Genomic DNA, 14,658 nt, shown 5'->3' on the forward strand with positions numbered 1-14,658 from the left:
GAAATGCAAAGTATGCAAAGTGTGCTTAAATTTGTCCAGTGACCTCTCTCTCATTCTAACTCAACATCTCTACCAGGGTACCACTAACCCTTGAGCTGCCCGCTTGGACTGGCCCACATTCTCACGTCTTCTCTTCCATTCAACATTTTTTTTTGGGGGGGGGGGGGCTGTTTGCGGATTTAATGGTGGGGGCGGGGCGGGGGGTTGAGGTCGGGAGGGTCCCAGCTGCTGCTTCTGCTTTTCTTGTAGCAGGGAGGCCGCCTACAGGTTGTACATGGTGGCCACGGAGTGCAGAGTTGGTGGGACAGGGGACATCCGGGGGCTTGAGATGTGCTGGTGATGAGGAATGTCAAGTGGCACTGAGGCTGGTGGGCAAGGCCACAGGCAGGTTCTCTCGCGTGGGCGCTTGCCCCTTTCCTCCCCCTCCAGACTCCACTCAGGAGTGAGCCCCAGTGGCCGAGAGGGCCCTCCTCCTTCCTTCCTTTCGTCGGGCTGGAGTGAGGGGAGGAGGCCGGCTCAGGCATGGTCTGGGGGGCCCCGGATGGTCACAGCACGAGTCTCGAGTCCTTGGCTGCTGAGGAATGTAACTGGGTTCGGGTATGGCAGCAGCGAGGGCAGGCCAGGGTGGCCCAAGCCCGGGGCCGGGAATGTGCAGCTGAGGCCAGTGGTCCCAGAGGCCTCCCACCTTGGGGTCGGGCGGCGGGAAGGAGGGTGGCCATGGCAGGGGTGGAGGGGGCGCCCAGGGCTCAGAGTTTGTGGGGGTTCACCCACTTGTACGTGCCCTCATACTGGAAACCCACTTTCTTCACCAGCTCGTCTGCCTCCCTGGGGCCTCAGCTGCCCTCAACCCTGCCCCAAATCCTGTTCCATTAGAGACATAGTAAGTGAGTGGCTGAAGGATGAATAACTGGTAGGAGAGTGCAGTGCTTAGGAACATGGAGTGGAATCCAACAGACTCAGGTTTGAATTTACTTTGGCCTTTCCTAGTTAGGTGAAATTGAACAAGCTCTTAGCCAATGCTATGGTTTGGATATGGTTTATCTCCACCAAAACTCATGTTGAAATTTGATGTAGCAGTGTTGGGAGGTGGCACTAGTGGGAGGTGTTTGAGTCATAAGGAAGGATTCCCCCACAATTGATTAACTCCCTCCCTCAGAATGAGTGAGTTTTTGCTCTTGTGAGAATGGATTAGTGTTAGAGAGCAGGTTGTTATAAAAGCAACTTCAGCTTCCTGGAGTCTCACTTCTCTCACCAACTGATCTCTTTGCATGTGCCCAATCACTTTTCTGCTTCTCTGCCATGTTTTGACCCAGCAGATGGCCCTCACCAGAAGCTGGCCAGTTGTGGCACCATGCCCTTGAACTTTCCAGTCTACAGAATCATAAGCTGAATACATCTCTTTTCTTTATAAATTACCCAGCCTCAGGTATACTGTTATAGCAACACAAATAGACTAAGATACTCACCAAGATACTGTTTTCTTTAGGTGAGAGAGAGTGGATGCCTGTCTCTTGGTGGTGGTGTAAGGATTCAGTAAAACAGTGTTTGCATAGCAGGCTCTACTGCTTTGGTCATCCTTTCTTTCATTCTAGTGGCATTCTGCCACTGGTACAATGACTTATCTTCCAGCTGCTGTGATTTCATCTCTGCTGGGCCTTCAAAATCTATCTCAGGGATATTTGTTAGACTGGAGCTAAGGTGAGGACAGCTCTTTGTGCTCTTGTCACAATCAAGGTGGGCTGACAGCCATTTCGTCTGCTCTGTGAAGAGGCCAGACTCCAAGAATAAAGCTCAGGACTCCTGTTTGGAGTCAGGTGCATGTTAGGTTATTTGAATAAATTCTCCTACTGAAAAACAAATAAAAAACACTAAATTGTTTCTAAGTTATCTTAAAATCAGTGAAGAGCTGACAAAATAGTAAGGTTACAGTTAACTAAAAATGAGAATGAATGGTGGTAAATGAAAATCCAAAGCTTCTTATATTCATAAAAGATTTAAAAACTGAGGATATGAGCTTTTGTTTTAATTAAATCAAATTTCCAAGGAACAGAAACCCAATCCTATTCAGCTATCTTGTCTGCCATCTGCAAATACTACGTTTTAAAACTTGTAGGACATAGCTTAGGTCAAACTTGGAGGGAAATTTAATGTCTTAAAATTCATGTAATTTTTAAATATGAGGCTGAAAATTAATAAGCTAAGCATCCACCCCTAGAAGTTAGAAAAGTGTAGGAAAAAAAAACAAAAAACAAAAAACAAAGAAAGATTAAAAAAAAAAAAAAAGGGAAAAGAATTTAACAAAGCCAAAAGATTATTTTGTAAAAAACAAAAACAAAGATTAACCAATAATTTACAAATCTCTGCTAAATCTTAAGCATAAAATTTCTGGATCCAAGGCTCAGAAAATAGGATACTGAGTTGGGAATCTATGATTTTTAAGAAATTCCATAGGAGATTGTGATGTACAATCATGTTTGGAAACCACTGACTTAAGTGACATTTGCACTTTTAGCAAGAAATAATTATTTCCCATAACAAACTTCACATACTTTATAAGAGCAATATGGCCATGAGATACTTTTTCACCATTTTTATTAGCATTTGCCACAAAATGACTCCCAAATCCTATGTAAAAGTGGACTTGAAATTCCACCCCATTAGGGATTTTTCATTTTAGTTAACAATGCTTTTTTCAGTTCCTTGCTGAAGTGCAAATGTCTCTTAGTAGGGTAAAATGCAAAATCATTAACTGATTTATAAAATATTCCTTGTGAGAATACCTTTATGTTATGCTTACAAGCACCAAGAGGGATGAAGAAAGAGAAAGGCGAGGATGGGAAAGAGGGGAAAGGGCTGGGCTCAACCCTGTTACCTTGCTTTAAATTGACATGTGTGCCAGACTTTCCATTCACTCCAGACTTGTTCTGAAAGTTGAATACATGATAATGAGCAGGAAGATAATGGCATCTCACTCCCATATCTGCCTCAAGGTGTATGCTTTCAATCGTGACTCTTAGTGAAATGATAAATTGTTACATTTTTAAGGACCTTTGGTGTCACTTGTTATGCTTTAGTCTATAAAGGTAAAATTCTTGAAAGTAAACCATCAACAAATTTGCAAACTGAAATTCAATAGACTAGTAGAAAAATTAAGAATATCAAACCTGTAGTCTTATGACAGCAGTCCACAGTCTTCTGTATTTAGAGGTCTGTGCAATATTTAGGTGTGAACAGGATATAAGAAGGAAAGATACTAATTTGTGGTTGTTTGGAATTACAACATAGAAAAGTTATTTTAATTTTTAAGACATCTATATTTAACAAAGGTAGAGAAAGACATGGGGTGGAAAACACTAACTATTCCTAGGTCACTAATAGATCAGAGGCTCATTTAAGCTACTTTACTTAAAAAAAAAAATCTATACCGTAAAATATCCATGAGTTGAGTGAGAAAAAAATGTCTTCTTACACACCCATGCCTCAAAATAGCTAATATTTTAGTTTAACAATTCCATGGCACTTCGAACAAAAAGAAAAACTAGATGTCCCTGCCATCCTGTCCTTCCGAAGTTCTGATTTATCTGTCAACTTTAGGAAGGTTTATGATTCAATTCAAGGGATATTTGCAACAAAAAAGATAAAGACTTGATGATGGTTTTCTATTGTCTGGGATCTCTGTTGTCTGCTGTCTTCTTTCCGGGGTTATTCTTATTCTAGGGACTTCATAGATTCCGAAGTGAAATAGCCAGTATGACTGAGTCATTCTCCCAGATTTTATCAGCTACTCTTCACAGAAGACATGTAACTTGCTTAGGTGCTCTGGTGCTTGAACTGTAAGACCTTCCTCTGTGACTCCTAGACTTCTATTCTCTGAAGTAGTGAAATTTAAAAGTTAGCAAAATTTGTCGTTAGCACCATTTCTCTTTCTTAAAGTCTTCATCTGTACTTCCCACAGGTCCTGCTTCACCTGCTGCCCTCTCTTTGCTGCATATCTTCTTTTTATAACATCCCAATCTCTACTGCTGTTCTCAAATAGTTTTAGGGGTTCTGGACCTCCTCTGATAGTTCCATTTATGGAAGGGTCCCAATCGGATAAGCTAGTTTGTTTAAAGTGTTAATAACCAAAATGATTTAGGTGCTACTTCCTTGAGTCTAGTTACTCAACTTCTCACAAAAAGAATTTGGCCTAGACCTATCTAAGCTTTATTTGGAGATAGTAGTATTAAATAACAAATTTTATATTTTTATACACCCATGGATACTGAGTTTTCTGAGAACTAAAATGAGAAATTTTCTATTTTCCATAATCAAGAGTGAGTTCTCAAAATCTAATAAAATTTAAAGAAACCATCTCTGGTTTTAAGTATTAGAAATGTGTAATGATTTACTTTTTTGGTTTAAAATGAGTATTGGGAGATCCTATTTCTACCACTCAAAATAATCTTAGTCCATAAAAGTCTTAGTTTATCTTAGTCCATAAAAGTCTTAGTCCATAAAAGTCTTATGTAAAATTACCAAAACTTTAGTCTTTATCGAGAATAAGAAATATATATAGATATGACTGGCCAGGCATGGTGGCTCACGCCTGTAATGCCAACACTTTGGGAAGCTGAGGCAGGCAGATCAGGAGATCAAGAGATTGAGACCATCCTGGCCAACATGCTGAAACCCCATCTCTACTAAAAATACAAAAATTAGCTGGGTGTGGTGGTACGCACCTGTAGTCCCAGCTACTCAGGAGGCTAAGGTAGGAGAATCACTTGAACCTGGGAGGTGGAGGTTGCAGTGAGCTGAAATCACTCTACTGCACTTCAGCCTGGTGACAGAGCGAGATTTCATCTCAAAACTATGAAATAGATAAAGATATGACCAAAAATACTATCCTTAGCAAGATTTCAAGGTTATCGTAAGTGTCACTGAATAAAATAGAACTTCGTTTTTCAAATACTTTGCAAGACTGCTCAAGTTAGAGATAGCAATGGAATTGCTCTCACATAAATCATACTGTTGCTTCCAGAATCCTGGGTTGGTAAAATGGCCTTTGATAGTCAAAGTTCATATGCATGTACATGACTAGTCTCTCAATTCTAAATAAGAATTAAAAGTGTTAAATATCTTTAGTTCATGTTTGTAGATATTTTATTTGTTAAATTAATAGGAAGATGAGCAAGAGTCCTTTCATTTTATAAATGAGGAGATGCAAAAACAAAAAGGCAAAGTGACTTTCCTGCGGCCACAAGGAAAGTCAGTGGCACATTTCCAACATATTTTATCTGTCCCCTCTTGCTCGACTATGCTCCATTTAACCAGCTAAAGCACAGCAAAGTATGGTCTTTGCGCCCATAACATTTTTTCTTTTTCAAAAAAAGGTGTAAAAACACTAAAGTGTTAAGGTTGAGCAGTGAAGCCAGATGTGGGCAGATGGCAGACTGTATGTGAACAGCCCTGACTTTGCAAGGTCAACAGAAGGCTGTTCATTTGACACTATATGCAAGTCTGCACTCTCTTGAGGCACAGTAGAGGAAAGAGCCTTCCTACCTTCCCATGACAATTCAGTATAAATGAAAATATGTATTTCTGTAGGTCAGTGAAGGACCTGAAAAGAGTTGGTACTGACATGTGCATTCTCTCCTTAATGGTGTCAGTTTAGCCATGCACTTGCCTTTCAATCCTGCAGATCTACATGTGCACAAAGGGACATATACCAGGTTCTTCACTGTAACGTTGTTTATTTATGGAGGGCCGAGGAAATGAGCTTACTATCCATCAGTAAGCTAATAGACTATATTTAGTCAACGTTCTCCAGAGAAACAAAGTGAAAAGCATAGAAACACACACACACACACACACACACACACACACACAAAATCTCTCTCTTCAAAAAGTTCATTGAAAAATGGAATTAAGCTCTGCTTTACAAGAGCTTCTGAAAGAACCACTACACATATGAAAGGAACAAACAGTATCAGCCTTTCTAAAAAAATTATCAAAAAGAGCATCAATATAATGAAGAATTTACATCAACTAATGGACAAAATAGCCAGCTAATGGCAGTATTAAACTCACATATATTATTATTAATTCTAAATTTAAATTGACTAAATCCCCCAATCCAAAGACAGGCAATTTGAATAAAAAACTAAAACCCATCAGTATGCTGCATCCAGATCCATCTCACATTCAAGGATACACAAAGACTCCAAACAAGGGATGGAGAAAGATTTACCAGAGAGCTAAAATAAATAAATAAAAAGCAGAAGTTACAATTAAGCAACAAAGATCAAAAGAAGCAAAGAAGGACATTATATAATGATAAAAGGATCAATGCAACAACAAGAAGAGCTAAAGATCCTAAATATATACGCACCCAATACAGGAATACGCAGACATACAAGACTTATAAAGAGACTTAGACTCCCACATAATAATAGTGGGAGGCTTCAACATTAATATTAAACAGATCAATGAGACAGAAAATTAACAACGATATTCAGGACTTGAACTCAGATCTGGAACAAGTAAATGTAATTAACATTTATAGAACTCTCCACTTTAAATATACAAAATATACACTCTTATCAGTACCACATCATATCAACTTAGAAGTTTAAAAGAAATCTTGGTTGGCTCCTTGTTTGCTATTCTCTTCCCTCATTTTCTTTCATGTCTCCATTATTAAAGACAATTACAGGCATACCCATATTTAGACTGCATTCTAGCCCGGGCAATAAAGCAATACCCCCATCCTCTCTCCCTCTTCCTCTTTCTCTTTCTTCCTCTTCTTTATTCTTTTTCTAAAAAAAAAAAAAAAAAAAAAAAAAGTTTATAAAATAATTTGTCTTAGTTGCTAGAGAAGCTTTCTATCTTGTTTTTTGTTTTCTTTAATAACCTGAGTGTCAGTTTACATATATTTTTAAATTAAATATAATTCAAATGTCATAAATTTTCTTTTTAAATATGATTCTGTGATTTTCAGTTTATTCAAAAAGTTGTGCAGCCATTATTAATTACAGAACGTTTTCATCACCACAAACAGAAATCCTACATCCCGTTAATAGTCACTTACCATTTTCCCTTGCCCCAGCTCCTGACAACCACTAATCAACTTTCTATCCCTATAGATATGCCTCTTCTGGACGTTTCATATAAATAGAATCATAGCATATGTAGCCTTTTGTGTCTGGCTTCTTTCATTTAGCCTGCTGTCCTCAAGGTTTATTTGTGTTGTAGCTTGCATCAGAACCTTTTTTTCTTTTTTTGAGGCAGGGGTTCTCACTCTGTCGCCCAGGCTGGAGTACAAACTCACAGCATCCTCAAACTCCTGGGCTCAGAGGATCCTCCTACTTCAGCCTCCCAGATAGCTGGGATTACAGGTGTACACCACCACCCACAGCTAATTTTTAATTTTTTTTGTATAGACAGGGTCTCACTTTGTTGCCCATGCTGGTCTCAAACTCCTGATGAGACACTCAGATGATCCTCCTGCGTGGCCTCCCAAAGTGCTGGAATTAGAAGTGTGAGCCACCACACCTGGCCTTTTTTAAATAAAACTTTTGTATTGTGGTAAGATACACATAAAACATTAAAGTTAGCATTTTAACCATTCTTAAGCTACTGTTCAGTGGTATTAAGTACATTCATTTTGTACTTTGTTGTGCAATGCAACGCCACTATCCATCTCTGCAATTCTTCATCATGCAAAACTGAAACTCTATACCTATTAAACAGAAACTCCCCATTCCTCCTGGCAACCACCCTACTTTCTGTAAAAAAAAGAAAAAAGAAAAATGGAATTAAAAGTTAAAAATAAAAATATAAACTATTTCTCAACATAAGCTCCTTAATGTTCAAGACACTCTTGTAAGCAATGATACCAGCCATCCAGTCTATCCTTTAAGAACTGAGAGTTGTGGGAATTTGCAGTCTTTTTTACATTATTACCATGAGAAAAATTGGTGCCCTTTAGAAATTTTTTTAAGATAAAAAAACAAAAGAAGTCAGAGGGAGCCAAATCAGGACTGTGAAGTGGATGCCTAATGATTTCTCATTGAAACTGTCACAAAATTACTCTTGTTTGATGAGAGGAATGAGCAGGAGCATTGTCATGGTGAAGAAGGACTCTGGGCTTTTCTGCTAAAACCTTGGCTGTTTCAAAACTCTCACTTAATCTTAGGTTATTTTTTTCAGCCCTCCAGAAAGCCAATAAGCACACCAAAAACTGTTGCCATGACCTTTGCGCCTGACTGGTGTGCTTTTGCTTTGACTGGACCACTTAATCCTCTCGGTAGACATCACTTTGACTGTGATTTGTCTTCAGCATTGCACTTATAAAGCTGTATTTTGTCTCTTGTTACAGTTTCTCAAAGAAAGGCTTCAAGGATCTTGATCCCACTTATTTAAAATTCTCATTGAAAAATGCTCTTTTGTGCAGCTGATCTGGGCACAACAAATTTGCCACCTATTGAGTGGAAAGTTTGCTTAACTTTAATTTTTCAGTCAAAATTGTGTAAGCTGAACCAGTCGAGAAGTCTATGGTGTTGGCTATTTCTACTGTTACTCGTTGGGCTTCTTCAGTTAGGGCATGAGCAAGATAATTTTTTCCCTTGCAAAATGATGTGGATGCTCTTCCATTGCAAGCTTTATCTTCACATTGGCTTGTTCCTTCTTTTTCCTTCCAACTTTTATTGTAGGTTCAGGGGATATGTGCAGATTTGTTACATGGGTAAACGGAGTTGCAGGGGTTTGGTGTACAGATTATTTTGTCACCCAGGCAATAAGCATAGTACATAACAGGTAATTGTTTGATTCTCACTCTCCTTCCACCTTTCTTCACCCTCAAGTAGTCCCTGGTGTCTCTTGTCACCTTCTTTGTATCCACCCACTTATGAAAGAGAATATGTGGTATTTGGTTTTCTGTTTCTATGTTAATTCACTTAGGATAATGGCCTTCAGCTGCATCCATGTTGCTGCAGTGGACGTGATTTCATTTTTTATGGCTAAATAGTATTCCATGATGTATATGTACCACACTTTCTTTATTCAGTTGATGGGCTATTGGTGGACGTCTAGGCTGATTTCATGTCTTTGCTATTGAGAATAGTGCTGTAATGAACATACAAGTGCATATGTCTTTATGGCAGAACAATTTATATTCGTTTGAGTATATACTCAGTAATGACATTGCTGGGTCAAATGATAGTTCTCGTTTAAACTATCTAAGAAATTTCCAAACTGCTTTCTACAATGGCTGAACTAATTTAAATTCCCACTAGAAATGTACAAATATTCCCTTTTTTCTGCAAACTTGACAGCATCTGTTGTTTTCTGTCTTTTTGGTAGTAGCCGTTCTGACTGGTATAAGATGGTATCTCATTGTGGTTTTGATTTGCATTTCTCTAATGATTAGTGATATTTTTTCAAATGCATGTTGGTCACTGTATGACTTCTCCTGAGAAGTGTCTGTTTATGCGTTGTGCCCATTTTTAAATGAGGTTGTAGGTTTTTTCTTTACTTGTTAATTTGTTTAAGTTCCTCTAGAATATAGATATTAGACTTTTGTTTGATGCATAGTTTGCAGATATTCCTCCCATTATGTAGGTTGTCTGTTTACTTTGTTGATGGTTCCTTTTGCTGTGCAGAAGTTCTTTAGTTTAATTAGGTCCTGCTTGTCAATTTTTGCTTTTGTTGCAATTGCTTTTGGAGTCTTCGTCATAAAACGTTTGCCAAGGCCTATGTCTAGGATGGTATTGCCTAGGTTTTTTTCTAAGGTTTTTCTCGATTTACGTTTTACATTTAAGTCTTTAATCTATCTTGAGTTGAATATGGTAAAAGGAATGGGTCCTGTTGTAATCTTCTGCATATGGCTAGCCAGTTATCCCAATACCATTTATTGAATAGGGAGTCCTTTCCCTATTGCTTGTTGTCGTCAACTTGGTTGAAGATCATGTGGTTGTACGTATGTGGCTTCATTTCTGAGTTGTCCCTTCTTAAAATGAGTAGTCCATTTGTAAACTGCTGATTTCTCTGGGACATTGTTTCCAAAAACTTTCAGTGAAGTATTATTGGTTTCACCATTCTTCTACCCAAGCTTTCTCATAAATTTGATGTTTTTTCTTGCTTCAATTTTAACAGAATTTATATTGCCCTGATAAGGGACCCTTTTCAAACTGATGTCTTATCTTTCTTAGTGCCTCAAACTAGATCCTGTTCAGAAATGTTATAAAAATTTGAAATCCATGCATAGTTTTTCATAATGTGCATTTTCCATGAACTTTTTAAAGACACTGAGTGTGTGTGTGTGTGTGTGTGTGTGTGTTTGTGTGTGTAGAGAGAAAGAGATGAGGAAGAGACTGGAACTATTATTATAAGGAATTAGCTCAGGCAATTATGGAACCTGAGAAGCTGCAGACTTAGGAAATCTGGTAGTGTCATTCACTCTAAATCTGAAGGCTGAGAACCAGGGGAGCCAATGGTGTAACTTCCAGTCCCCAGGGAAGAAGATGAGATATGTCCCAACTCAAGCAATGAGTACGAAAACAAAGGCAAATTTCTCCTTTCTCTGCCTTGTTCTATTTAGGTCCTGAATGAATTGGATGATGCTCACTCACATTGGGCAATCTCCTTCACTGAGCCCACCAATTCAAATGTTAATCTCATCTGGAAATAACCTTACAGTCACACCCAGAAATAATGTTTAATCTGGACACCCTGTGGCCCTGTGAAGTTGACACATGAAATTTGTCATCACATGGAAAGATTATGGTTTAGTCGTTAAATGGGAAATCTTAAGATAGTTAAAGTGAATTAAGTAGATCTGTAAGTATTGCTAAACCTCAAAAACAAAATGTAGAAAGAATAAGGAAATGGAAGTTGTTGATGCTTTTTCTTTTTGGAGACAAAGTCTCATTCTGTAGCCCAGGCTGGAGTGCAGTGACATGATCTTGGCTCACTGCAACCTTGGCCTCCCAGGCCTCTGTTCAAGTAATTCTCCTGCCTCAGCCTCCCAAGTAGCTAGAATTACAGACACGTGCCAACATGCCCAGCTAATTTTTGTATTTTTAGTAGAGACGGGGTTTCACCATGTTGGCCAGGCTGTTCTTGAACTCCTGACCTCATGATCCACCCAACTCGGCCTCTCAAAGTGCTGGGATTACAGGGATGAGCCACCACACCCAGATTTTTTTTTTTTTTTTTTTTTTTTTTGAGACAAAGTCTCACTCTGTCATGAGGCTGGAGTGCGGTTGGTGCTATCTTGGCTCACTGCAACTTCCAACTCCCTGATTCAAGTGATTCTCCTGCCTCAGCCTCTGGAGTAGCTGGGATTACAGGCACACGCCACCACACCTAGCTAATTTTTGTATTTTTAGTAGAGACAGCGTTTTACCATATTGGCCAGGATGGTCTCAATTTCCTGACCTCACGATCCACCCACCTTGGCCTCCCAAAGTGCTGGGATTACAGGCGTGAGCCACTGCACCTGGCCCTCTTGATGCCTTTTGACACTCTCAATAGTGCCTTTCTTGTGGCATGTAATCTCAATTAAAACAAGACGAAGATGATTTTTTGAAGAATCTTGAAAATATTTTGGATTAGAGATGTTTATTAGAGTAATTGCTTTCTTTTTCCCACTCTGTTAGTAAGCTGCCACCTCTCATAAATTCTCAAGAAGATGTGGCACTGAACTGCATACCGTTTTTGTATTTAAAAAGAAAAATTGGCCAGGCGCGGTGGCTCAAGCCTGTAATCCCAGCACTTTGGGAGGCCAAGGCGGGTGGATCACGAAGTCAAGAGATCGAGACCACCCTGGTCAACATGGTGAAACCCTATCTCTACTAAAAATACAAAAAATTAGCTGGGCATGGTGGCACGTGCCTGTAATCCCAGCTACTCAGGAGACTGAGGCAGGAGAATTGCCTGAACCCAGGAGGCGGAGGTTGCAATGAGCCGAGATTGCGCCATTGCACTCCAGCCTGGGTAACAAGAGTGAAAACTCCATCTCAAAAATAAATAAATAAATAAGAAGAAAAATTAAATGTAAACTCTTTATTAAAAGACACATTTTCTAATATTTCTAAACTTTTAAGTTATTTATAAGCAATACACATAAATAATCCAAACATCAAGAATTATCAAACGGTATATAGAGAAAGTTTGTCCCACCAGTGTCTCTTATCTACTCAGTTTTCACTACTCTAGCAGACACTGTTATTATCATCTTGTAATAGATTTTTAAATCAGTTAAAGAGATGTGTAATAGCTATGTCACCATAACAATTTCCTTATTAGGAAATTTATATAAACATATTTAAGGAGAAGTTGGGACATATAAGCAATATGCCATTCCAAGAAAGGTAAGGCCCATTTACTTGAACCTGTTATATAGTAAGAAAAATCAGCAAATGCAACCGTAATAAAAGCCCCAATATGGTCAGTTTTAGGTCCACCCCATTGTTAGAATCCATGACAGGACACCAATTCTGACTTTTGTTCTAAAAGCCTGATTATTATAGCCATAATCATAAGGGCTATAGAAAATTACACCTGATTTGTTAAGGAGAAGGAACATTTGCAATGACCTTAAATGATGGGTATAATGCTGCATATTGAAGGGAAAGGCATTACAAATGAATAGGACCTCATTAACAAGCATGTAAAGCTAGGACAGGATGCACACACTTAGAGAATTGCAGGTAGCCTATTTTCATTGAAGGGTAGTATATAGCAGAGATTTTCTTTATATTTTGGGAAATAATGAGAGATGAGCCAGGAAAATTTAATTTGAGAACATAACTGTGGGAAAACTCTAAATCCTGGGATATAGAGTCAGGGCTTCATTTGGCATTTATAGGGAAGTGATGAAAAGCTTTTGCACGGTGTATGTGACAGGATCAGGGCTGGGCTCCAGCATAAAAGTTTAGTGACAGCATAAACTTAAATTGGAGAATGTAAAAACTGGACACAAAAAAAGATGAGTTGGGACAGGATAAGCGTACCTTCCCTTTTTCTAGGCTGGTTATCATGTATGCCTGTTTTCCTTACATAATTATTAGTAGCACATTATTTCCATCTCATAAGTGTCCTGGTTTGGATGATAAATTAATATGCTACCTCTAGGAAACTTTTACAACATTACAGGTATTTGAAGATGAGAACTGTAACTGGGCATTTTCAAGACATAGGAATAATCTTTATTGTGCTTGGTAATAAGATGCAAGGGCAGCAGAAAAAGTCTTGTCAAAGAGCCATTTTAGGATTTTGAGCCCATTAAGTGAAAGGGAGATTGGTGGTACCAAGAAACAAAATAAGAAAGTTAGGAAAAGCAGTGAACTTAGAGTAGTGTAAGAAACACTATTGGTGTGACCTATCTCAAGTTTTCCCTCACTTCCACGTCTTTCTTAAGGGAAGAGACCCATATTTGTTCAGTCATTTGCCTTTTGTTGCGTAACTCTATTCTGAGGGAAAATGAATCAAGATTAGTCTAAACTCATAATGGTAACTGTTTAATCATTGCCAGTGATTGGCTTGGAGAGGGTCATGTGACCTCATTCTGGCCAATGAGTTATGAAGGGATACCTACTGGGAAGGAAGACATCTGGGAAGGATTGATTAGTTTTTATAAATAAACAAACTTAAGACAGACAGAGAGCCTTGTTCCTGCCTTCAGACATTGGTATGAGAAAAAACTGGGAAGCCTCAAGTTGCTGTAATAATCTTGGGACCATGATGGTATGCATACAGAGTAGGAGGAGAAAGGCAGAGTGATAAGATAAAGGAATGCCAAGGATACTGGGCATATAATTAATCACTTCTGAATACTCCCTGCCTCAATTTGTTTTGTGAAATGAAACATCCCCATACTATTTAGAATATTTTGAACTGTGTCTTCTACTTGTATGTCCCAAATCCTTCTAAGTGATACAGAGGTAAGTGCAGGGATAGAGTAGGGAGGGAGGTAAATTATGAGTTTAATTTGTGATTAATATCTCAAGCTGGAGCAGGCATTTCATCTGATTTCCACAGCCTTTCATCCATACTCATCTGCTCTCTCTTTTCCATTTCTAACGGGTACTATAGCTATCACAGTAGATGTCTTGCTTCTCCCATGATATTGTATTAATAAATCTTTCTAGATTAAATTCAGTTTCAGATTCGTGTTGTACCTTTGTACCACAAAGGCCAATGCTCATATAATGGAAATCCTGAATTAGTATTTCTTTAATTAATGAATACCTTGAAAAAACTAAGTAAGGCACTTAGTCTCAAATAAATGTGTTATTTAGCTGAATTAGTGGGGTATGCAGACAATTAGAGATGTTTGAGAAAAGGTTATATGTATATCTGCCATTTTGTAGTCTGAGCTCTCTGGGTAATTCTGACATTGAAATTAATGTTTCTTCAGGGTAATTGATCAAAATATGTAAAAGTATTTTAGATAAATAGACATACTTTTCTGGAAAAGTACAAGAAGCACCAAACTTAATTTCAATAGAATAAGCACACTGGGCTTTAAAATCTATTTTACTATGATGATGAGGATAAATAACATATGTGTAGTGAAATCACTTTGAGCTTTTTGGAAGCTGCTATATAAATCAAATATATTGTAAATACTCATGATACATATTTGCAGTTGCCTGATTTTTATCAGTGTTAAATTGA

Source organism: Saimiri boliviensis, chromosome 4 (genome assembly GCF_048565385.1).
Source record: "Saimiri boliviensis isolate mSaiBol1 chromosome 4, mSaiBol1.pri, whole genome shotgun sequence".
Classification (NCBI taxonomy): Eukaryota; Metazoa; Chordata; class Mammalia; order Primates; family Cebidae; genus Saimiri; species Saimiri boliviensis.